The sequence below is a fragment of the Strigops habroptila genome, chromosome 3 (genome assembly GCF_004027225.2).
Source record: "Strigops habroptila isolate Jane chromosome 3, bStrHab1.2.pri, whole genome shotgun sequence".
NCBI classification, from domain to species: domain Eukaryota; kingdom Metazoa; phylum Chordata; class Aves; order Psittaciformes; family Psittacidae; genus Strigops; species Strigops habroptila.
The window spans coordinates 84,233,146-84,259,817 of NC_044279.2; positions in this window are offsets into that span (position 1 = coordinate 84,233,146).

Below are 26,672 nucleotides of genomic sequence, written 5' to 3' on the forward strand. Positions count from 1 at the left end.
GGATGAACTGATGCAGTTGTAGAATTAGCTGTAATCAGGTCTAGTCACCTTATTCTTGTTTTCTAGAAATTAATGTTGAATGATGGGAATCATCATGTAAGGAGTGAATGCAAACAAGGCTTTTGGTATCATGAAAAAACTAACATTACTTCTGAGAAAGAATGAAGAGTGAGGTAAAATGACAGCGTGAAGGCACGAAGTCAGGTGAACTATAAATTTCAATAGAATTAAATCTTATTCTTCTGACATATTTTCACATTTGCAAGAAGATTAAACCAATTCTCAATTTCAAGGTATGCAAGAGATTCATATGTCATAATTCAGATACAGCACGTTTCAAGGCATTGATTTCAAACCGGACTGTCAGTTACCAGAAAACAGAGTCAGGCGCTGAATAGATTTCTGGTACTTCTTGTTTCAGTTTTGTAGAGTTTGTTGTTTGGTTTTTTTTATAGTAAACTAAAGGCATTTTTATGAGATTGAAGTGTTTTGGTGTGCAGAGTTTGAAGTCAAAATTCAGCAATCAATATTCAGTCAAAGCTTCAAAAAGCCTTGGAATTGACAAGGAATTTCGTGCTGTTCAGCACTAATGTTCAGCTTAAAACACAACTGAAAGAAAAAGGAGCGTCACGACTTTGCTTTCTTGCCCCATCTTCATATTATTATTGTGCAATTTTACCACTTGCTTAAACCCAAAAAGGTCAACCCTGGAAGCATGTGAAGGCTCTATACAGCACAGAGAGCGATCCCCTGGTGCTTGATGCCTTAGATGTTCATCATTTTGGCTACACAGATCCGGGTATGGGAAGGGATTCGTTACTGGTTGGGAGAGCTGAAGCACTGGAGCAGCTCAGGGCGGGGGTTGTACTAGCCCTGCTTGAGTGGTTTGAGTGTGAGTAGTGGAATATCTGGTCTGGCTTTCCCCAGTAGATATCATCATGCTGCTTAAGCAGGAGCCTAGAAGCAAACTAGTCTTATTACATGAAGTATGGTATTATCTGCGTGATCAAATATACTTGCTTCAATGTAGTTGCCATGGATATGCATTGCAGCAGCTAAGAGTGGAGAGTGGTTCTGCTTAAGGCTGGGGTGGCGGTTTGGATCTGCGTGTGGAGGGGCACTCCCTTGAAGGAGCGCAAGTACCTAAACCTGCAGTTTGTTCTGTAAGCACAAGGAGAATTCAGAATATTTAGCAAAGCAGGTGCAGCCCATTGATTAAGTACTCAAACCTGAGTTTGACTGCAGTCAGGGACAACAACCACTTAGAATTTAAAAGAATTTGATGGAGTGCTTGATTTCTTCCCTGATGTTTCTATGCCCAAAGTCCAGTAACCATGTATAGGAAAAGATGCTTCTGAGACATTAAAAATCCAGCCATGAGAGCAGGTTGCTATCTGTAAGTACCTTTAATTGTTCTTCAAAATCAAGTAGGATATATGAGAAATGAAAGGCCTTTTTAAATGGGTAGCAGGTGCTGAGAAAATAATTGCCAAGAGAACAGTGTTTATGATCATCTTTGTTAGGCGGAGTGGTTTTCATGTTCTCTTCTGTTGTTTTTTTCTTAAACATCATGGTTTTTAGACTGAATTCTGAAGAAAACTTGCCTCTTTTCCAGATCTTGGCTTTTATTCCCCTTAGTTTTAGAGGAGGGAGGCGTTTCCATCAGACTTGTCTCTCAATATTGCTGCATGTTGCTTATCTATCATGTCCTTCACCCACGCCTAATTTAGAATGTCTTTACCCCATGTTGCCTTGGCACTTGATGGAGAGAAATACAGATGTTTAGGGCATGACTCTCATTTGTTTTACGTATGTGCTTCAGGATGAGATGAATCAGATCTAGGAACTGAAGCTAAAACATCCTGCTCTCAAGAATGGCACCTGGAACCAGCGCACGCCAGCTCTCTGTGAGCAGGGGCTAGCATTGGTTCCATTTTGCAGGAGCCTCTGGTTCAGAACAAAACCTTTCTGCTTGTGGGCCTCATGGTTGCAGAAGTGGTTGTGCTGAGGCTGAGCTGAGTTTGAGCATGAGCAGGGTGGGATGCAGGAGTGGCTGTCAGCATTTGGCATATCCACTTGTGCCTGATGCTCTTACCCCTTCTGGTTGATACCGATCTCTGCATCTTGTTTAGTTTTTTAGTTATTTTTTAATTGTTTATTTTCAGGGGACCAGGAATGCTTGAACATGAATTAATTTCTCTTGCTCAGAGACATTTTTGGAGTTGTTCGAATACCAAATCTCCCTACATGATCATAGCTTCCCAATTACATGAGAGCCATAGCAGCTAGAGGTAAATACCCTTAATCTGTAACTGTTAAAGTGGGCATGTTACTGTGCTTAGCAGCTTCAGCAGACGAAGAGCAAAATCTTCTGTGAGCTCTGCACTGGTAAACATCACACTGTAATGAATGACATGGGGAGGCAACGCTCTTGGGAAGCAAATAAGATTTAATGCTGAACAGTTCCTAAGATGAAGCTGTGGGTGAGATGTGTCTAGATGCAGTGTGTCAAAAATGTTGTATCTTAGTTCAGATTTTGGCCAACACTGCCTGCACTTTAAAACTGGAAATAGCTTCTTGTACTATTCAAGTACAGCTGGGTTAATCTTGCTTCAACTTTCTGTTGAAAAATGCATTAGACATGTGACAGGGTAATGTATCCTTTCAAGTGAAGAGAATGAAACTAGAAAATATAACATTGAGTTGCTTTTTGTCCAGGAAGGCAAATAAATATGCCTGTTTTCTACCCGTGTGCATAGCTGGTAGAAATGCCACACATTTGAATCCTGCCGAAGAGATTTTTCTTGTGGTATAACACTGGGAATTTGCTACCCTGCTTTCAGGCGTTCACTGTGGGAGCAGTGAAACTGGCGGCTGACAGGGCTGTCACCTGCAATGCCAATCAAACTGAGCTCAAATTTTCTCCCATTATGATCGGGTGGCTTTGTAATTTCCTGACTGGCACTTAAAAAGCTATTTATTTCTAAAATACAGCATAGCAGAAAAGGCAGAGAAACTCATGAAACATGAATTGAGATTTTGAGTATTGCAATGAAAAAAACGGGAATAGATTGCTTCTATTCTGATGCAGCTGAAATTGGTATTTCTGGAAGGTATTTCTACACTGTTTGAAATGTTTAAAGTGAAACCTTATAGTTAAAATGGTTTTGTCTTTTTTGCTAAATCACTCTCTAGTTTTGCAGCCTGTCCATTAACGAAAGGCAACTCTCCCACACCTGGAGTTTGCAATACAATAGCTAGCTGTGTAGGCAACCTTTTCTTTGTACCTTTAAGCAGGAGGGAAAAACAGTTCTTCCTCATTTCGTGTCTATATTCAAGAATAATGTATCGAAAAGATGTCCTGGGTGATCAAGTCCTGTTCCTTGCAATCACAGAGATTACATCATACAATTCCCTTTGTAAATGTGTTGTATTCCACCTTAAAAGTAGCTTTCTTGTCTCCATCACCCTCTCTCTGTCCTGGCTGTCCCAGGACATCGCTATACATCACCTCATGTTTGAAGCTGCACCATGAGAGGAAGTCTGAACACGCCTAGCAAAACTAGCTGCCCACAAGTAGAGAATGGGAAAGAATTATGATATTTCATCTTTTTTTCATGCCACTTTCTCTTGTTAACTTGATTGTTTAGTTGACCTTACCTGACAGCAGTTGTCTTTCAGCAGCTATTTATATACCTGTATAATGGTATTGTAGTGAATTACATCCCCTCTCCTCATTGAATTAGAGAGGTGAGAGAAACAGATGGGAAGTGTCACCTGTGTTTAGGTACTGAGACGGGCTTTGGAAAAGAAATGTGTCTAAACGAAGCCTGACAATTTGCATTGCCGTGACAATATTTGCTAATGCTGCCAGAGATTTGTAAGCTGCTGGAGAAAAATGAGTGTGTCTTGGGAAATAGATGCATGGTTTGCTGCTGCGGGAGGAGATAGTTTTTACTTTTTGGATTAGAGGGGCTAAGGGAGAGCAGCCAGATCGGAAAAGACTATCCCTGGCAAATGTGAGAGATATTTGTATCATCAGTAAGCTTTCAAATTGCAATTTTAGCCATTGAAGCAGATAACACAGCCTTACTTAAACTGAAGCTGAATGCATGGTTTTATCTCTTGATTACCAGAGCTCAGTACTTGTTTACCTGGAATTCCTGTTGTCGCTTAAACCACGACACCTGTTTTCGGAAATATTATCTGGGTTTTCAGCCATGTTCTTTGCAGAAATGGTGGTGTATAAGGAAAGTCATAACCTGGTCTTGCCATTGCTGCTCAAGGGGTAACTCATGATCTCGCCGCAGGTCCTGGGAGACTGCAGCCGTTCCCTGGCTTACTCAAAGTGCTGTTGTTGCTCAAATGAAGGTCAGAGAAGGCAACCCTGTCAGGGGCCCAGCTTAGCTGGCAGGGTGCTCCCCAAAGAGCAGGGCCTTGGCACATCCACCCTGGCTGGCAAGGCCCCATCATCAGCGTGCTGCTGCTTGCTGGCGAATGGAAGAGCTTCGATAAATGACTAATCCCTGTGTGGTCAAAGCAGAAGGTTGTGATAGTTATTTTCTAATTAAATTGAAATTCATTTTCTAATGCCAAGGTGTGGTGGGGCGGACTGTTGTGCTCTAATTCAATGATCTATCTCAAAGTTGCAGCCACCCCATCTGAGGGGCAGGGGCAGTGTGATTGCCTGTGGTTTGTTTCTTCAGAGGTCAGCTCAGGCCACCCGCAGCCGAGCACTGTCAACACCCAAGGGGCGCTACCTTCCTAAAGCAGATTGTATATATTTGCTTGGCCAAACTCTCTGCTTGAAATGATGGTGGTTAATATTAGTGTTGTTTATATCTCTCTGTCATGCAGCCCCATACCCAAAGACCTCTGATGCTACCAAAAAAACCCACAGTATTTTGTGTCTGTAATTGTCAGCTAAATCATGCCAAAGAAATACTTTTCTCCCCTCTTCGCACATATTCTTTCCAAATTATATCTGAGATTCGAGATAAGCTGATTGTCATTTCTACAGAAATCAATTTTCTTTTACATTTATCTAGAAATAGAAAATTGTCCCTTATCCCTGCTATGGCTTCAAAAAGAGGTTTGGTTTTCAAAGAGAAGTGTTCCTGGTTTCTCAGGAGCACACAGCATCTTCTCATAGCCCATCATAGGCCCTGAATACCAGATAATAGTTCATTTGTGAATAGGAAAGTACCAAAGCTGTTTCTGAAAGGAATCTCACCAGTGAAAAAAAAAAAACAACCCCCAAATTCAACCCTGCCACCAGAGCAAACAAAAAATCACCCCAAAACCCTTCAATATGATGGATGCACAGCTAGAAAAATGGTAAGTAGGACAATTCTCTAAGTAGTTAATTTCAGAAAACTTCATAAAGTTTTAAGTAACTTCATGCATTTTATACAGAATTCTTATCTGACTTACTGCAAAAGTATTATTGAAATTAATTTTGGGATGATCTCCTAATTCCCTCTGAGGTAATCGGACTGACTGGACTCTTGCTACTCAAACTGTGTTACTCCATGCTCCCATGTGTGGTGGTGCCTGGTGATGTTGGGATGCCTCGCAAGCAGTGAAAAAGATAAAACCAGCTTCATCAGACTGATCCACAAAGGCAAGTTCACCTCCTTTTATAGCAATAGAATGGAACCCCTGGGCCATAGAAAGGAATACTTAAATACACTAGTAGTACTTTTTGTCTAGTAATTCACTGATATAATTCCCTCAAATTTCAAACATAGGTTCATTCGGTGCTTAAGGAAAAATAAACGAAAATGGAATGAAAGGTGATCATTTGCACTCCAGTTTTCTCTGGGCAAAGGTGTCTGAAATGAATATTAAAAAGTATAAAGCTGTTAGCTGATATCGCTTGCTTGTAAAGAGCTATTTTTTCTGACAATAATATTTGGAAATAAGGTATAAATAGAATTTTGTCCAAGAGAACTGAGATGCAAACAGGGCTGTCAGTCAGTTCCACTTCAGTGCTATTTCTTCAAACAGAAAAAATAATAATAATAAATGCTCTTTTCAGAGATTGCAGTTAACAGCACAGTCCCTGACAGCATCAGTGCTTGCACTTTTTATTACAAACTGACGTCCTCCCTTTGATCATCCTTAATCCTATTTTCGATAAACTTCACTGAAATGAATTCGAATTTATACATTGCCATATAATCTATTTGATGCTTTTCTTAAATAGTATTGAGAAACCTAAAGCACTTTAAATCTGCACTGGCTAATCTCTGTATTGATTTCTCTTTTGTGATTTTTATCACATTAGCTCAGCTACAGGACATACATTATTGCCATAAATCTTAAAAAAAAAATGTTTTTTGAGCTCATGCATGAAAATAAACTAGCTGGTATCAATCATTTATGCACATTTTCTGATGCTCTTAAAATTATTTCCACTAGAAACAATTTCATTGTACTTCAATGGGAAAACAAGGGTCTAGAAGAAGTCCTCAGAATCTTCCGTTGTGTGTTCTGAGTGAGATTCTGAAGTGTAGATGAGGGACCATCTTTCAGAAGTTATTTTTAATTTGTACTTTTCTTGGACTTCTGGTTCTAAGGAACCTTGCTTCTCGCAACTTCTATGTTTTAAAAGGATTTTTTCAGAATATTTTTTAACAATAAATTTAAAGACATTTGTAAAATAAAGCTGTTGATTTAATACTGCCTTTTAAGTATGGGGATTCTTTTTTTTTCCCCTAGCTATTTTTCTAAATAAAATTTTAATTGAAGCTCTAATTTTATGTTTTATCTGAAATGCTTAAATGGTTTTCTCCATGCATTGCGAGTAATTGTAAATAATTTTTTTGAGCTAACATAATTAGCCTTTTCCATCACTGCTGTATTTGTTGATAAAATCTTTAAAAAGCCCATTACATGACCTGAACAAAAGATAATGTGTGCTCGCAGCCCATAAAGCCAACTGTATCCTGGGCCGCATCAAAAGTAGTGTGACCAGCAGGTCAAAGGAGGATCCTGCCCCTCTGCTCTGCTCTCATGAGACCTCACTTGGAGTACTGTGTACAGTTCTGGTGTCCTCAACATAAAAAGGACATGGAGCTGTTGGAGCGAGTCCAGAGGAGGGCCACGAGGATGATAAGAGGGCTGGAGCACCTCCCATATGAAGACAGGCTGAGAGAGTTGGGGCTGTTCAGCCTGGAGAAGAGAAGGCTGCGTGGAGACCTCAGAGCAGCCTTCCAGTATCTGAAGGGGTGACAAGGGTGCCAGAGTGGGACTCTTCATCAGAGACTGTAGGGATAGGACAAGGGGCAATGTGTTTAAACTTAAGCAGGGGAAGTTCAGGTTGGATGTAAGGAAGTTCTTTCCTGTGAGGGTGGTGAGGCACTGGAACAGGTTGCCCAAAGAAGAGGTAAATGCTCCATCCCTGGCAGTGTTCAAAGCCAGGTTGGACAGATCCTTGGGCTACATGGTCTAGTGTGAGGCATCCCTGCAGGGGAGTTGGAACTAGATGATCCTAAGGTCCTTTCCAACCCAAACCATTCTATGACTCTATAATGAAAAAAAACTGGCTAGAGAATCCAGTGTCTCCTAAAAGATACCACAAAACTTTATTATCAGGGGATAAGGCACAACGAACTGAGCGGTGAGAACATGTTTTTGTCTTGCAAATACTGTCGTGATGCTTATTAGTGGCACCAAAACCTTTGGAGAATGTGCCAGTGTGGATGACCTGTGTGTGTCCTCTCTGACAATGTGGTACCTTCACCACAGTGAAGGGGTTTGTGACCAGCTTGAAAGTAGGCCAGTGTTATCTTCAGCCCTGTCTTTTTGGGGAAGGTCTTTGCAAGGCTTGCCTGGTAGATCATAAAGAGGTATCTCAGTGCTAAGCCAGCATTATCTTTCTTGAGTTTGTTTTATTCCATATTTGAGTTTGAACTATGTTGTGTTTGGCCACAGCCGAATGTTGTTTCAGCTTTACTTGCTCAAGAAAAGCAAGAGAGGTTTTGCAAAGAGCTTGTAAGGTTATTGTTGTGGTTGGCTCATTATTTAATAGCTCAGGTCTCATCCTGCCTGAGTTTCTTTTCCCATGTTACATCAACCTGCCAGAACCTGCCATATTTACAGAAAGGTGTTTTCATTAGAATGCTTCCAGAGAAATCAGTCCTGCACATGACTTAGACATACAAACAATTGTGCTTCTCTGAAGGGACCATCTGAATGGATTCTTTTTCTAGAATGCAGACATTGCATGTAATACCCAGAGCTCCTTATACTTCTACTACATTTAGATCTTCATGGGTAGCAGCAGCAAAAGTGGATGTCATGAAACCTGTTAGGAGCTGTTGTGTATTCACCTGTAAATTGTACTGCCTGCCTTTTGAAGGCTTAGAGTTAACCCATTTGAGGTAGAAACCGGTGTTAAGCAGCAGGGCACAGGCACCAAGGGGCTGTAAAAATTATGGGCTACAGTAAGAATCGCAACCCCAGCTATGCCAGCAGCCTGCTTTGCATGCAGTAGTGAGGGCTTTGTAACAGCAGCTGTAGAACATTATGACTGATAAGCCAAAGCATCAAGGATGTATTGGCGCATGGGAATGCTTAGTTAGTCTTTTAAACCTTGCTGGCTTTCCTTTTTACTGGAAAATGTAACATGAATGGCTTTCAGGCCATGTCGCTCACAAAGATCAAGCCCCGTTTACCTGCTTCATTGTTATTGCATAATGAATTTTAATTATCTTGAGGTGCAATATGTAAAATACAGGTAATATTAAAAACAGTCTCTGCCTTTGAATTCACTTCTGTGTTTTACTCTTGATTAGTTTTCTTCAGTTATTGGATGGATGGAAAAATTTCATATATCTGTAAAATTCAAACCCACGTGACATAACCAAACAGAACAAAATTCTGCTCAGAGAAACGCACAAGTTGAATGAGATAAATATTGAGAAATTACTGGAATATTATTTTTCATGTAATTATGTTCAGAAATCCGTGGGAATACACTTTAAAATTTGTAGCCTGTCTACCACTGTTCTGCTATAGTGTTTACAATTTCAAGGACTTGGTCATTGACAACATCTTACAATGTCATTTGTTAGCTTCTTTTCAGTAAAACTTTCATAACTTCATAAACTTACTTAGCTTCCTTCCTTCAATGAGCTTAATGCAGAGCTGCAAGGCCATTACTATTAACCTGCAAGTCTCTATGTATGCTACCCCTTACAACATGCAATCTGGGACAGTAACATACTCCTGAGCAAAGAGAAAAGTTTGGGAGCCTATTTTTGTTAGTATAGAGAAATGGCATTAACAGTCCAGTGGACTTTATATTTAAAGCATATATTTGCTGAAGTTAGCTGCTGTAGTTTGAACCTTGGACTGGGAGAAAAAATGAGATCTGGCTCAGGTACAATACAAATGATTTATGGCCTCTTCTTGTGAAGAGGTGCGAAACTGAAGAAAAGATGCTTGCTTGAAATGTTTTAAAGGCATATTAGTGACCTTGAGGGAAACTGTGAGCACATGAAGGGAAAAGTCTAAGTCTATGGAGAATTTTGTTCCTGGCATTGAGAAGAATGTGCAATGAACTGTACATCTCTAACAAGAAGAATATCTGGGGGAAGAAAAATCAATCACTGAAAGGCAGTGTTGAAACTTTCAAGTACTGTGAAGTACTAAACATCATAAAAAACCTTACGTTTTCTTTTGGATTAATTTGGTGATAACTTAGAAGTTACTTTGCCATGGTTAGAAAAGGATAAATCAATGGTGGCAAAGCAACAGTCAAAGTACAAGGTAAGATCTATCAATCATGACACAGATGTCTGTATCTCCCTTTCCTTGAGATGGTTAATTGGTCTTAGTGTTTCTTATGGTGCCATGTGGACATGCCTATCACATACGATAAAATGCAGCTATTTCCGACTGATTTCGTTATTTCTCTCCTGGGGGGTACATGCTACACCATCACAGCCAGTAGGCAAAGACTATTTCCTATATGTCACATTGTCATGTGCTATATCTCAAAGCTGGCATTGACCACCCTCTGAAACAGTTCACTCGAATTGTACTGACAATTGAAACACTGAAACTCAGGGCAGTGTTGGATGTTAAGTGTCACCTGCCCTGCGCTGTCCTGTGCTTGCTGGAGCTGATGTGGCTCAGGGCAACACCAGCATTAAAGCCAATAAGCTTTACAGCTGTCCTGAAGGGATGTGTGGTTAGGTCAACTGTGTTGTAGATGATGCTGGGATACTAAATATGTGATGCAGTGCAGCCTCCCCTTGGGGTCCACATTCTGCATCAGCAAGAGAAAAATTGGATCCCGATAGATTTATTCCTTTCACACTTTAGCTAAGGAAAATTAAATTTTTATATTTGCTGTGTCTGCCTGCAGTGTTAGCAGCTTTGGTAAATAGTGTGACATAGGGCGAAGAGTGGTATCAGCCACAGGGTAAGCCACAGGGTAAATATAAGCTCCTGGCTCAGTTTGCAAAGCAAATTGTCATGTGTCTTTCTAGATAGCAACTCATTTAACAAGCAGGACTGCAGGCACGTAGAGTAGCTGGAAGAAGCAGAATTAAGTGGGAAATAACCTTGTGAATGAGGAAAGATTTTCTAAGTGGAGACAGGCAGTCATCTATGGTTTGGGGTTCTCCTCTAATATGAAATCTATGCTGGCAGAACAAATGGCTGAAGACCCAAAGACAAGGGGCAAAATAACAGCAATGTACATCTGAAATACTGAAATCTAGTTAGTAAGGAGCAAAACCATAATGAGGTTTCAAACATCTGCAGTCTGAAAAATCAGACTGGAACATTCAGGAAAACAGGTTTTCAGACAAACTTCATAACTTGATTTTTTTCCCCTTTGGGAATACTGTAATCACCTTTTCTTCAAAATATCTTTCTGCTTGTGGGAGAAAGAAGGAACTGCAGAAGAGCAGCATGCTGAGTGTGAGTGAAGCCTCTCTTTACCATTTAAAAGGTACTGCGTCTAGATCTGATGACAGCAAAGTCTATTGTGTGATTACGCTGAGGACCATGATTATTTGGAGGGAGAAAAACGGAAAAGAAAGGAGGAAAAATAGTGCAAAATAAGATGGTTCACAGAAAAACGTTTCAAATGATGGCTACATTAGCTATTCACCCGAAAACATCAACTGTCTTCTGCCAAATAACAACCAATTGTTAGCACTAGATGAACCAACCCCAAACCAGACAGAAACTACCAGCAATCCAAGTTCAGGTGTGTACATAAGACTTTCAAAATACAGCCCTGCAAAATGGCATGCCATTTAAAATGGTAGTTACAGTAGTTAGTCGTCCTTTCTTGATGAGCCAGAAACACAGACAGAAATACTGGTAACTACAGTTGCAGATTGCTGGCACCTCAGCAGGATGCTGAACTGGCTTTAAACCAACAGGCAGCATGGCTCTGCCAGCACAGAGCTCAAGCAGGTTAATCTTTTTGTCCTTCTCGTTGCTGCAGTCAATCTGCTTCCAGCTTCCAGGTTAAAGTCAGCTTGGAGATCCTTATATCATGGCACAGGCTACAGTATAGGTCTTGCTTTCTAAGAATTGTTTATGAATCTCTCAGCCTGCTATAGCCAATGGAGCAATGACGTTGACCTGGGGTCTGTTTCCCCAAGTATGTCTTCAACAGAATAATAGACTTTGTTGTTCTGTAAGTCTGCACGAAAGCTCAGAAGGATGGAAAGTAGTGTGGGGTTTGTTCTTCACCTTCACTTGAGCTGTCTCCACGTGGAAAAAGTGACTTGTCATTAACAGCCCTGCACCAGCTACTAAGAAGGAGAAAAAATGACTGCTACTTCTGAGCCTGGGACAACCTGCAGCAGCTAAAATGACGTGGACATGCTTGGATCAAGTTGCTTGGGAATCCAACTGCTTTTTCCATATGGGATGTGGTATGTCACTTCAGAAATTGTTTCTAATGATAAATGTGTTGACTTATCTGAAAAAGGCAATGTAGAGCGCCTGGCAGTGAACAGCAAAGGTTTGCCCTGTCTGAGCTTTGCTTTAGCTTGTTTTAAAATGTTGGAGACTCGGAAACCCAGGTGTGGTGAAGGTGATGAAATGACAGGAACAATGTGTTTAATTTAATGACGACACACGGCTGGGAACAGGGTCTGTCTAGCTGTTGATTACAACTGACCAGCACACATATGGATATTATCACCACTTAGCAGAATGGAGCCACTGCAGCTCTGGTCAGCCCCAGGACAGCAACTGCAAGTTTGCTGGTGGCTTGCCAAACCTGCTGTGCCTCCAGATGGAGAAAAAGCAAGGTCCGTATTTATTAATAAATGCAGACTATGCAAATGAGAGACAATTGAATGAAACTGTAAATGATCAGAATTCTGCACTCTGTGTGCCCAAAGGAGCAAGAGAAACCTACATGTAGTACAGCCTGGAAAATAAATAAAAGCGATTGTAAAGCTGAGCTTGGACTTCTGGGGTTTCCTGTCTTGTCAGCCATCAAATCCTTGGGCTTCCATATTGACTCGAACATCTTTTACTTTTACTTACCTTGGAGATGTGTTATTTTTCTTACTATGACATTGCTTTAGGGGGAATAAACATGGAGCAGGGCAAGTTCTTAGCAGAGAACTAACAGCAGGCGAATGTACTGACAGTTACAGGGGAAAATCAAGGCATATTGGGTCCTATTTTACGATTTGTAGTTGCTCTCAGCAGTCTGTCAGTGTGTGGACAGCTCAAACAGAAGTACTGAGGCTCAGTGGTGCTCAGTGCTGATGCTCACTAAGCCAGGATTACAGGTCTGGTTTTACAAACAACTTGTTTTGTTTATTTGCCTGATTTGGCTACATCCCAAGGGAGTTATCCTGTTGCAATGGCTGGGAAAGTTGCTCGATAGAGGGCAGAGAAACAAATGTACTTTGTGGTGTAGCCTTATACGAATGATAGGTATTTAGTAGTCAAAACAGCATATCAGAAGCAACCTGTTTCAGTATTTTAATGATTTGAAACTGAGACAGCATTTCAATAATTAGAAGACCTTATTTTAACATAAAAGAAAGACATTTGAATAACAGTTAATTTAGCATTATTTGAAATATTATATTTAGCTTGGAAAAAGGTGACAGATAAATGTGAGATCTTACCAAACATTCTCTTCAAACACAAGCTGCCTGGGACTGACTGATCCCGTGTGAGTCAGCCTTTACATGATTTACCTACACTGACTCGAATTTTAGCAGCCAAAGCACATATAGAGATAAAAAATATTCAAGGCAAGCTATTTGAATTTAGTTGCTTTTCTTCACCTTTGTGCTCTGCAAATCTGGGGGGAAAAAGTGTGTTTTAAACTGAAGTTGTTGTTAGCCATTGCAGCTGATGAAAGAAAAGGAAGGAAACAAACCAATACATAGTCAGTTGGAGGTTTTAGTTCCTTCCTCTCCTCATCTGTGCTTCACAGCCAATTTCTCCAGCTGTTTTGCACACTTCTAAGGGCATTTATCCTTGTGGCCTGCATGGCTGGCACGACACTACTCTGCAAGTTTGTGAGTTGGTATTGGGATCTACAGAGATAACAGGCCTCCAACTCCAACTTTTTTTCCCAAAGTCTCCATATATAACAGGAAGGGCTTCTATAAGTATGTTGCAAACAAAAGACAGAATAGGGACAACTTGGGCTCTCTCCAGAAACTAGCTGGAGAACCAGGTACCCTGGCTTTGGAAAAGGCTGAGGTTCTCAATGACTTCTTCGTCTCAGTCTTCACCATCAAGTGCTCCGACCACACCGCCCAAGTCTTGGAAGGCAGATGCAGAGACTGTGAGAATGAAGACCTTAGGCCCACTGTAGGAGAGGATCAGGAGTGAGATCATCTTAGGAACCTGAAGATGCACAAGTCCATGGGACCTGATGAAATCCATCCACGGGTCCTGAAGGAGCTGGCGAATGAAGTTGCTAAGCCACTGTCTATCATGTTTGAAAAATCATGGCAGTCATGTGAAGTTCCCAATGACTGGAAAAAGGGAAATATAATCCCTATTTTCAAGAAAGGGAAAGTGGAAGACCCAAGGAACTACAGACCAGTCAGTCTCACCTCTGTGCCTTGCAGGATCATGGAGCAGATTCTCCTGGAAAACATGCTAATGCATGTGAAAAAAACCCGAGGTGGTTGGTGACAGCCAACACGGCTTCACTGAGGGGAAATCCTGCCTGACAAATTTGGTGGCCTTCTATGGTGGAGCTGCAGAACTGATGGATAGGGGAAAAGCAGTTGATGTCATCTACCTGGACTTGTGCAAAGCGTTCAACACTGTCCTGCACGACATCTTTGTCTCTAAACTGGAGAGATATCAATTTGATTGAAGGACCACTCAGTGGAAAAAGAACTGGCTGCATGGCTGCACGCAAAGAGTTGTGGTGAATGGCTCAATGTCCAAATAGAGACCAGTAACGACTGGTGTCTCTCAGGGATTGGTGTTGGGACCTATATTTTCAACATCTTTGTCAGTGACATGGACAGTGGGATGGAGTGGACCCTCAGCAGGTTTGCTGATGACACTAAGCTCTGTCGTTTGGTTGATACGCTGGAGGGAAGGGATGCCATCCAGAGGGACCTTGACACACTTGAGAGCTGGGCTGATATCAACTTCATGAAGTTCAACCAAGCCAAGTGTAAGGTCCTACACCTGGGTCAGGGCAATCCCAGGCACAGCTACAGGTTGGGCAGAGAAGAGATTCAGAGCAGCCCTGCAGAGAAGGACTTGGGGGTGTTGGTTGACGAGAAGCTTAACATGAGCCGGCAGTGTGCGCTTGCAGCCCAGAAAGCCAACCGTATCCTGGGCTGCATCAAAAGAAGCGTGACCAGCAGGTCAAAGGAGGTGATCCTGCCCCTCTACTCTGCTCTTGTGAGACCTCACTTGGAGTACTGTGTACAGTTCTGGTGTCCTCAACATAAAAAGGACATGGAGCTGTTGGAGCGAGTCCAGAGGAGCCCACGAGGATGATAAGAGGGCTGGAGCACCTCCTGTGTGAAGACAGGCTGAGAGAGTTGGGGCTGTTCAGCCTGGAGAAGAGAAGCTGCGTGGAGACCTCATAGCAGCCTTCCAGTATCTGAAGGGGGTCTATAAGGATGCCAGAGAGGACTCTTCATCAGGAATTGTAGTAATAGGACAAAAGGTAGTGGGTTCAAACTGAAACAGGGGAAGTTCACTTTAGATCTAAGGAAGAAGTTCTTTCCTGTGAGGGTGGTGAGGCACTGGAACAGGTTGCCCAAAGAAGAGGTAAATGCTCCATCCCTGGCAGTGTTCGAGGCCAGGTTGGACAGATCCTTGGGCTACACGGTCTAGTGTGAGGCATCCCTGCAGGGGAGTTGGAACTAGATGATCCTAAGGTATATATCTATCTATAATTTTACTTTCAAAGACTGTATCTCTCTATCCCTTCCATGGATAAAAAACCAAAAATTTATGCTAGGTTTAATATTAAGTCAATTTTTGTGTCTTGAGCTGGCTATTACAAAACTAGTCATTGTGTAACAGCCCTTTTTGTAACCTTTTCAACGATCACTTTGATGGGGAGCGTGTTGAGAGCTTTGTTTAACACAGCTTATAGCCTGCATTAGGGTATAATTCTCAGACTGTCTAACTGACTTAATACTCTAAATCTGACTCACCTTTATTTGGGCTTCATAGTTTCTCAGACATCTTGCAGTGAGACTGGAGCTTTGCTACCCTGCTTTCAGATGTTTTCTCTTTTTAACCTTGTAAATGGCTGTGGTGTGCGTTTAGCATCTGTGGTAGAAAACTTAATGTTGATTCTCCCCACTGCAGTTTTTCCCTGCTCCCCGCTTTCTCTGCTACCAACAAAATGGTGTTACCATACTGTCTGGCTTTGGTTTTCCTCCTGAGAATATCCTGGATTTGACTCCCATCTTGTGTGCCCTACAGCTGGGCCTGTACTTCACTTAGCCACATGACTGCCTGGGGTGTCTCTCCAGCAGCAGCCTATTGCCCTGATTTATGATTCCCTTTTCAGCTGCAAAGTGCGAGCAAGTTTCAGTCTGGTTCATTGATCTGTCTGCAAAGTGCTGGCAAGTTTCAGTGTGGTTCATTGATCTGTCTATAACAGACCGCTTCTTATTCCCAGTTAGGTGGGGTACTTGTGTTGCCAGTCCCCTCCTGGCCAGTGTTGCTAAAAGGTGCTGTTAGATAACTTCTACTTATCACCTTGGAAGCAGAGGGGTGGTAGATAAAACTGGATATATTTGATCCAATATCGGATTTTGTGAAGGCCCTTTACCATTGCCTTGGTGATGTAAATGCCCTAAAATATTCCAAGTGGTGCTCTGAGACTTCACTTTTTGAGGGTGAACATCCCAGGCGGTGTGGGACTGGCACACTTCTGTGCCAGCTCTCTTCCCCAAGGCCACTGTCAGGATGCTGTAATGTCCTGCAAATGCTTTCTTCTATATCGAGCTGCTGGGAGAAGCCTGTTAATCTTTTATTTCTTTTGCAGGATTCCCAAGGCTGAGTACAACCCAGCTTCTGAGAGTACAGCAAGTGTTTAAGTTGTTCTGGGCTATGCCTGTGCTTGTTTCTGGCTGTGCACAGAAATTATGAGAGTTAGCTGCAACTTAAAAACCGCTTTAGGGAGCCAAAGCTTCCTCTGTTTTGAAACTGCTATTTTCAATTAATTTCTGAACATCTGTGAGATAACCTTGGGAGAGGGTTAGAGGAATATAAAGATTCTTGACAAACTGATTTTAGGTGAAATAAGAAGTAAGGTTTCTCTGAAATGAGAAGCATCTTCAGGAGATGCTTTTCTTATTCTTAAATGATGGGCTGCATTGAAAGAGAGAAGCCAGTTTCCAAAATAAATCTGTGTTTATCTTTCAACGATTGCTGTAATGACATTTTACCAGTGAAGCATTTTTCAGGGTAAGGAGTTATATAATAAAGCAGCAGTTCCATAAATGGAGTAAGAATGAATAAAAAGTTGAAGTGATGAAACTTGAAATGTTGAAATGATAAAACATTAGAGAGAGAGAAATGCTCATAATGCAATGTTGGTTTAGTTCTGAAGGAGCTAAAATCTCACTGATGTTGAGAAATAATGTAAAAACAAAATCCTTAAAAACTTGAATTCTGAATTCCCAATCTGATTATGCATAAGAGGGTATCAGAAATGTCTGATTTTTCTGGGAATACACAATGATAGTTGTCAATATTCAGTTATCTTTTATTTATGCAGGTATAACACTCTGATATATCTCCTGGAAGTCTGCAGATGGCTGTTGCTGTTTCTGTCCAAAAGCATGTAGCATAGAAGTGGACAGGACAGGACTGAAAACTACTTGTTGTTTTTGTTAGTGACTTGGACAAAGAACTGGAAAATGACCTTTTTAAATCCTCAGAGGACACTAAGTGGAGACCGTGCCACAAATACATAGCAGAATAAAAAGCTCAGGGATTGAAATTATTTTTACAAACTGGAGGTGTAATCTGAAAAGAACAGAAAATCATCAGCAGGTACAAACGTAAAGCGCTGTGCTGAGAAACAACGATGGCGTGGGGAGAACTGGCTGTGTCGCGATGTACAGAAAAGGAGGACAGTTTCAGGGGAAGACTGGAAAAGGAAAAATCCTGTTGGGGGATGTAAAAGAGATATATAGTCTGGGAGGGAGATGAATGAGTTTTTCTGAATTATTTAGTCTTTTTCTAGAGTGTCAGTTACCAAATCCTAGAACATTTGGGTACCAAAATTTAAGCAAGCTTTGTGCCAACTGGGGACTATGTAGAGAAGAAAAGAGAGTTATTGGAAGTGTGAAAACACAACCTGTGAGGAAAGATGAAGCAGATCGGTGTTCCTTAGCCTGAAGAAGAGAGGATTGAGGGGACCCATCCTTTGTACATACTTACAATTGCAGGGTAAAGGGGAACAGCTTATTCCCCTTTGGAGAACATCCCCCCTTGTTCCCTTTGGGAACACGACTGCTGTCAATAATGCAGGAATGAACAGGCTGAAATTGAAGTGAAGAAAACTCAGAGGAGCTCACTAAGGAGACTTTTCTAAGTAAGAATACTGAAATGCTGGCATAGATGGGAAACACTGAAATCTCTGTCAAACTCAGGTCTTTAAGAACAGGCTGCAGAAATACATGTCAGGTATAACATATGTACAGCTGGTCTTGCCACAGGGCACAGCAAAGTAATCTTTCCAAGCTCACCATTTGGCCGTGTGGTCTGGTGATTTTTCTTACTGCCTCTGCAACTTTCATGTATACTAGGCAACGGCATAACTGATATCCTGTGCCTTTCTATTCCAGATTACATTGTAGGGAAGAATAAAATCAGTGGTGTTTATGAAAATCTTTCAGCAAAGGCAGAGCAAAGCAAGTAGCTGTTGAACAAAGCTCTGTTCCCCCATCGCTGCTTAGTGATTTGTTTTGATCAACAGACTTTCTCACAGAAGACATTAAGCAGAGAGAGTGGTGAAGAGAACAAGGAGGCTGGATGGAACTGCATAGGTGGCAGAATTTATGGTCTTTTGCTACAGAATAATCTTTCTTGAGTTGCATATGCACATTTGGTCCCCTTCACCAAATCTGCTATTTTCTCCACCTCCTTGCATGCAGCAGTTTTAGCTACTTAAAAATGAAGAGTCTAGAATTGCTTAATTGCTTGCGATGTCAGCAACCACACATCTCAAATGGCTATTCTCATCTGCCTCATAAAACAAAATTAAATGGAGATAGCGACTTATTAAAAATGAGGTTTCTGAGCTTCTTATTTGAGAAGTAAAAACCTAAACAGACTGACTGTGGTGGAGTGTGCACTCTGCCTGCTCTGTGCTCCTTTCTGCTTGAGGCCTGTTTCAGGCATGAAGGCTATATGCTCCCCAAAATCCAAAGCTTCCTTAGGTCAAGTGTAATGGCTACTGCTGTCTTTTAGTTTTCATGCCTTTCAAAAATGCCAGTTATTTCCTCTATTAGGTAAGTTGGATTTACTGTTTTATTAGGTGAGTACATTTTGAAAGGTACTTTCAGGTGGTGAGATGAATTTGGCATTAATATTTGCTAGAATAAACAAATCTATCGGGCTGTGCTTTCCATTTAATAGATAAAGAGTCTAGTTCTTCAGGCGTTTGATGTTAGAGATTTTCTTTTGTTACCTTTTTTTATAAGCTGAGCAGTATTTCTAATTTTTCAGTGAAGACTAGCCTCCTTCATTTCTGTATAAGAACTGTCAATCAGATTCTATGTTTAAAATTTACTATGGAAAAGATAAATGGCTATAAAATCCACAAAAATTTTTGTTCGACAGGCTATTCACTGAAATACTTGGGCAAGTTGCAGGTGTTTCACTATTTTGATATATTCAGTTATATGATAAAAACAACACAGTATCTTTCATATTTTCCTAGTTACCTGGATGGTAAATTCATAAAAGTAAAAAGAAACAGGATTTTAAAATCAAACCATAACAGTATGGGCTTCAGAGCTTGCTGAGAGGGATATGTGAAATTCAGGCTGCCTTTTCACTCTGAAGTTGGCCCAAACCCTCCAAATTGTGGCCTAGAAGGTGAAAGATCATGTGTGAAAGTTTGTTCCCAAAATGGATTCCACTGGGTTGAGGGAAACAAGGAGTGAACTGTAAAGCATCCAGCTTTGTTGTTGGAGAAATGCAGTGCTGAGATGAATAAAGCCAAGGCTTGGAAGGAAGAAATGTCAGGAAGCACACCCTGTTATCTGAAAGCATGTAGAATTTCAGAACACTTTGCCTCATGTATGGATACATCTTTGCCTATAGACATTTTTGACAAGCATCTGCTCATCTAGCCGTGACTTTTTCAAAGAGAAGGAAATCAGTAGTTCTGTAATTACTAGTGTGAAGAAGGCTATATCAAATTAACTTGTTTCTTGATCCTAAATCTGTTTGGACCAGGAGTGCTCAAAAGACAAAAAGGAAAGGAAGGCAATCACTTTTCAAAGCCTTCCATTCTGTTGTGAAGCTTGAAAAGAAAGTTAAAAATAAGTGGTGTAGAGTAACTGGGGAGGTCAGCTACCCAGGGATAGGAATAAGCTGAAGATGAAAGAATTCACTTTGGCTTTCTTCTGCAAGTCAATGGTAAAAATGCTCCAAGTTTTTGACTCACCAATACCAGCCTCAATTGCCCTAAAGTAAAACCTTCATCTTTAAACACCTGATGAAATCATATGTCAGAAGGTGAGCTGAATCACTATATGTAAGAACACCTTCCATCTCCATGGCCATGCTTTTGAGTTACCCTGTCTAGTCTCGTTTCCTTAGACTTGCATGAAGTTAGCTTGTTCTTTTTGTGGTAATGCCATCGTTCTGAGCAGTACATGGGACTTCAGAAGTCTTAAGCTTCCCTCTCCCCCAGTGCTCAGTAGAATGCCTTCAGGTTTTCTTTCATGCTTCCTCACAGAGAATGACTAACGTCCCCTTTTTCTGTACTTGGAATCTCATTTAAAATTGTTTCTTCATAAAAAGTGGCGTTTTCACAAAGAAAATGGTTTCAGACTCAGTCGAGAACCAAGCTAGCTGACTTTAAACATGAGTTTAAAGCTGACTTTAAACTCCAGCCATAATTTCAATTTTGATTCATTCCTAGAATCAAATTTAACTGAAACTTCATCTGACGTTCTGAAATGTGCAGAAAATTACCTCCTCTTATCTACAAATCATCTCTTTTTATCAGTGCTGAGCAAAGCAGATGTAGTGCAGTATCATGAAAGACTTTTTCAAGATGCTCTTAGATCAGAAGTGAAAGTCTCTGAAATCAGGGATGGAAGCTATGAAGAAGCTTTTAGTCAAATATTACATAACAGGACCATTGAGTAACTTCCAATGAGTACCTATGCTTGTCAGCATTCGTTCTTCTGGATACATTTTTTCAGATGGGACACTGAACTAGTTTTTAATTTCCTTTAGAAGACTATTTGGGAAAAGTTTGATTATAACCTTTCAAAAATGTTGGGATTTTAAACATTAAAAAAGCGTAAAGCATTACCTCCTTCCCTGGCTCAAATTAGTTATTTGTTGGCTTTTTGTGTTCTCCTGGAAAACATCTTGATCTCAACAGGTCTGTACCCCCAGTTCTTATGCTTCCAGGCTGATGACTGTGTCTTCTTCAAATATTTTCCGTTTGATATTGGAACTGTTGTGCAAACAAATCTCATTACCAGTTAAGCAGTTTTCATTTTCCAGTTTCTGAAAGTTTCTTCTTGTCTCAAATACCAAACAGCATTCTTACTTCTCATTCAGATGGAAAGATCTGAAAGAGATGAAAAAAAGAAATTATAGGCCATCAGACATAAACATGCTGAGGAGAGTCCGCGTTTTCCTCACTGGCAGGCTGAGTATCATCATTACTATTTATCATTTTTGAGTCTTGAACTTGATTATTCCTCTGCTGCTGCTGTAGGTCACTAACTTCAGCAGAGTTTAGCTAACAATAGAAGAGGTCTCCTATCACCTTTCCCTGAGAAGTACCTCACTTCGATCCCCAGTGAGTCCTATTTTACCATCTCTCACACCGTTCATCCTTTTTTGCCTGCCTTGACTCTACCCAGGAGCAACTAATTCAGTGGGGAAATGTTAACTGCTATTGCAGTACACATCTCTTCTTACAGAACAAATACTGCCAAGGCCTCACTGCCCTTGTGCTTGCTCAGGTGTGACACAGCATCTCCAAACCCAGCTCCTGTGTAGAGCACTGAATCATTAGCACGCCTGACTTGGCTGCAGATGATTCAAAGAGAAACAAATATATGCATGTTCCAGGGGCTGGTCTACCACTGACAGCTCCCAGCAGCTGTGATCATTCGGACAGGGGCAGGCCTCCAACTCACTTCTTCTTGTGCAGGAGCTGATGATGGACAGTCTCCTTTCTACTCACACCAAAATGCCCTTTCTTTGAGTCGCTAGTCCTCTATCCATTCTCATCAGGCACAGCCTCCGCCCAGCCCAGAAAAGATTAAAGAACTGTTTCATGAAATGAAAATGCTTGTAAATTGAAATCTTCTTAGATTTTTGATTGAATGAATGTGACTAAACCCCTCAGACAGAAACCTGTGGAAGATGAGTAATCACGAGCCAAGTATTTTGAAATTTGCCTTGCTTCCATGTCAGAATGTAAAAGAAGCAAAACCTGCTTTTGGCTTTCTTCTTCAGGGCTTTTGCCTCAGGTCAACAGAAAAGATTTTAATTTTGGTGACATGAGCTTTGCTAAAACTTTCAAATATATTTTTGAAAGGAGAAATGAAATGATCTATTGAAAATAAAACCAACAAACCCAAATCTGGTTCATATGAAACACTGAAGTATTTCTGCCTGGGTGGCTGAGCTGTATGTGCTGCAGGACTTGTGAATGACATGACTTCCCCTGCTTTTCCCACCCAGCATCTGGATTATTCCAGAGTTTGTGAGTGGGTTTCATGTGTTCATAGTTCGTGAAGCTCCACAATCAGTAGCATCACACTTCCACAGTGTAAGAATGGCTCAGGTGAAGAATGGTGAAGAATGGCTGGAGAATGTATTTCTCAGGTTGGTCTTACAGGTTTTTCTTTCAACAGGGTCAGGAATAAAAATATTACCTGGCTTGTAGAGGGCAGCAGTGGTAGGAGCCTCTTCAAAGGCTTAATCCAGTTGCTCTGAACAGCACAGGCAGTGCAAAGCAATCAGTGATGGAGCTAGAAGGGGAGTATCACTGGCTGATTTAAATATATAAATGAGATCTAAGACTCTGAAAAAGCTAAAGTTCAAGCAAAAAACTTTTCCAAGTCAGCAACAGAAACTGTTGTATATTTTATTTGTCTGCTGTCTTCTGACTTCTTATATTCCCCAGAAATGGGGAAAACTTGAAAAAATCATTAAATAACTCTCTCAGCATAACTTTCTGATCAGGTAATAGAAAGTGCTATGAGAGCCAGAAATGCACAGCTGACAATAAATGAGCTAATAATTTACTGAAGTCTCCTCTAACCTACACGGAGATTTAATAAATCTTGAAGCATGGATGAAAACATACAGAAAAGGAATGAAGAACAGTGAGTGTCAATACCTTCTACAATATTTTTCTTAGTATTGGTCACAGCTGTGGTCTTTACTTCACAATTTTGGAGTCAAGCTCTATGAAAAACATGGCACTCTTTTTGCTTATTTCAGGACTACAAGGCTTTTATGCTGATGGTGTTACTGTGAAACACTACAACATGCTCAAAAGGGCAACTTCTCAGTTACTGTGTACCTTTGTGCGTTTAGAAAAACAAGTATGCCTTGTGGAGTAGCAAATACATTTTAAATTGCTTTTTACAGCATCTTTGCTTACTTTCAATTCCTTCTTGCACTTTTTCAATGGAATTATTTATTGATCTTTGACACTTGCATCTGTGGGACTACGTAAGTATCACTGAGAACACGAGTTGATGAAAATGGACAAAGCTGTCCCATTGAGATAAAGCTTCATAAGTCTATTAAGTCTTTGTAACCAGCAGTGATAGAGAGGGAAATCCTCACTTGGGTATGCTTGCTTGGCAACTATGAAAACCGTTACCTATAAATAGTGTGATGTTAATTGCTGATTTGCACAGGGGTACCACCTGAATAATTAAATAAAAAGGGGTTGGGGGAGAAGTGTTTGACAGCTGTGGCTTTTCTCCTTGAGAGCATTCATGTCACAAATTTTTATTAGCTGGTCCCTGAGAGTGTGTTTTTTATTCTGATTTGGTATTAAGCAAAACACCTTTGCACAAGCCCCAAGAGCCACTTTGGCAGTAATTAGATTTACAATTGCTGCCCAGCAGTGCAAAGGCAAATGTACCCATAAATAAACTGTACCAGCCAGCACCAGTGAAAACACTGATTTAGCCCAAAGATGAAAACAGAAGAATGGCGCTGAAGATATTCATTTCGAAAGCCACTCAGGAACTGGCGTTCATCCTTTTCTGAGAACCCTGGCCAGAGGTTAGTGTTGTTTCTGGAAAGTAACCTGCACTGGATTATTTCAGGTGAGGGGATTATGCCCCATATTTCTAGGAGAGCATCCTGAAGACTAGGAGACCATCCTGCAATTTTCTCACTCTCAAGATCTCTATTGAGTGTCATTACAGCTGAGGCAGTAGATAATTGGGAGAGAAATGGCCTGGTGGGCTGCATATCCCCTGAAAGCACTCCGAGTGGTTTTGCACTCCTTTTTTGCGCCTCAGAAAAGGGTCCTGTATTTTGTGCAATGTTGTGTGCTCCTGGTGAGTTTCCTGCTTTGTGATGTTTCTAGCTGTCATCTTCACTAAAGCCAAACAACTAATGCACGTCACATGTTCTTATGGCCACCATCTGTCAACACATGAAAAGGGATACTGCTTTCTAGGCCTGTCAGCTAAGGGTATTTTAATAACCACCACATTCCTTTAAAAAGAGTGGAGGTGGAGTTTCTTTACATGGACTCCAAAGAGGGAGAAGTTTTTGAAATCATAGAAGTGTGACTGTTTAAAATGTTCTTGCTATAAAGAAAAATAAAAATCAGCAGCAGGAAATGAAGCTATCATTGGTGTTCTTAAAAGTAACAATATGAGGAAATTCATTCTAGCAAAAGGAGAAATAAGTACTTTCAAGTTAAATACAATGTGATTTTTGACAGTTATTTTTCTGTTTGTTTCCCTGAGAAATCCCTAGTTTATATGCAAGGAGATTGTGTAAGTTGCACATTGGTTGTTCACATGAACAGGAGTATGGGTGAGTGGATCGCTTTAAAGTATGGAAAACTTAAAAATATATAAACCATTTTCTACAACATAAGACATCTTGGATATTTTCTTTTTAAGGTAAAGGTGTTGTACTCTGGAAGTAAACGAGGGAGCAGAAGGGATGTGGTAACTGCATGTGTCCATCGTGAAGGCAGATATGATGTAACTGAATTACCCTAGCCATCAGTAAAAGAAACAAAGGTAATCTCGTTGACCTTGTAGCTGCTGAAGGCTAGGAGTGGGTTTGCACAATGCTTGTGCTCATTTAGAAACAATAGCAAGGAAGGAAATTTAAAGAGCAGGTTGCCAGGAAATCATATAAGTAATCTCCTCTATAGGGCATGCCTGCGTCAGTGCAGGAAAAGGTAGTAGTGCTGAGCGTGAGAAGTGGTGACATTTGTAAGCTGGTGTGCAGAGTAATGGTTTCTTTTAAACTGGATAACTGTGGTTTGTGGAGAGAAAACATCCACAATTGCATTTGTACATTGTGCTATGGATCAGTCAGGGCATGAGACACATCCTGCCTTATGCTAGGCCAAGGCCATTAACAAAGGGTTTCCAACCTAGTTTGGGAAAACAGGAAATACTGGATAACACTGAGGGCCTAGTGCATGTTTGTGATGCCTGTAGAAACCCTCTGCAGGACAGTAATACAGCAGCACTGGCTACATTTATAAATATTAAACCATACGTTAGTATGATTTTAATCGGAGTTGGCTGTCAGAATCCGATTGGAGAAAACCCCAGTGTCAGTACCTGTTTGTTCATGATCCCAAGAGTGAAATTAAGATGCAAAACAAGGTCAAGTACCATAATCGATCGGTTGGTTTATTACAAAAATCCTATTATAAAGAGAGAAATTATTGTAATAAAGGGAATAGCGATAAGACAGATTGGAAAAAAGAATGGAAATGAAGCGAGGATTCGGGGTACAGAGGGAGATAGATAGTTACCACTGTGAATCCAGTGGTGTCCTGGGGATCTGTCGTCATCTGGTGGGAGTCCTCCAGGGCCTGTAGTCTGTATCGGAGCAGAGTGTCCCCAAAAGTCCGTACTAGTTGTCAGAGGTGGGTGTCCTCGTGGAGGAGTCCTTCTGGAGTTGTCCCCTTGAAGGTATCCCTGGTGATGTCTCAAAGGAGTCATCCTCATGGTGATGTATTTTTCCCCCTTTTATTATGATTTGGGGGGAGTACCTCTGTTCTTAGTGTCACGTATTACACATTCCTGGTGGACGAGTTTTGTTGGTCTTGCAGCCAGCTCTTCAAATGCACATATCTGCAGCAATTCTTGGGATAATGGGCGGCAATTCCTCACACCAATCCCCGAGATAATGGGCAGAAGAGTCTTAGCTCTTTCCCACTCATCTCACAGGCAATGGACTTTAGAGTCTTATCTCAACTCCTCCCACCCATCTCTGAGACAATGGTTGGTGGAATCCCATCTCAGCTTCTCCTACCAATCTTTGAGACAATGGACAGTGGAGTCTGATTTCAGATCAGTCTCTCACATTGGCACATAACCTGCACTTTTTGAAACAAGCAAAAGGATTGAGTTTCATGGCTGCTATTTTAACATGCAAGTGTTTAAAGCTGCCCTCTTTTTTTGGGAAAAGTAGCACTAGTTTCAATGGAGTGGTTATGATGGTGCTTTAGTTGCAAATCCCAATGGTTTATGAGAAAATTTGAAATCGAAAAATGTTTAAAACACAGGTGCAAACTATGGCTGGCATTCATGATTTGAAGCTCTTATGTTTAGCCATTTAAAATTGTGATTACATCTGGTAATTAGAGTCGCTTTCACTGCCTGCCTGCTCTTCACTTTGATCATGGCGGTTCTGTGTTAAAGCCGATTATTGTGATGTCTCTCCTGTCACGGGCAGGAACACTTCATTCCTCAGCTGTGAGTGCTACAAAATCTCGTTTACTACCT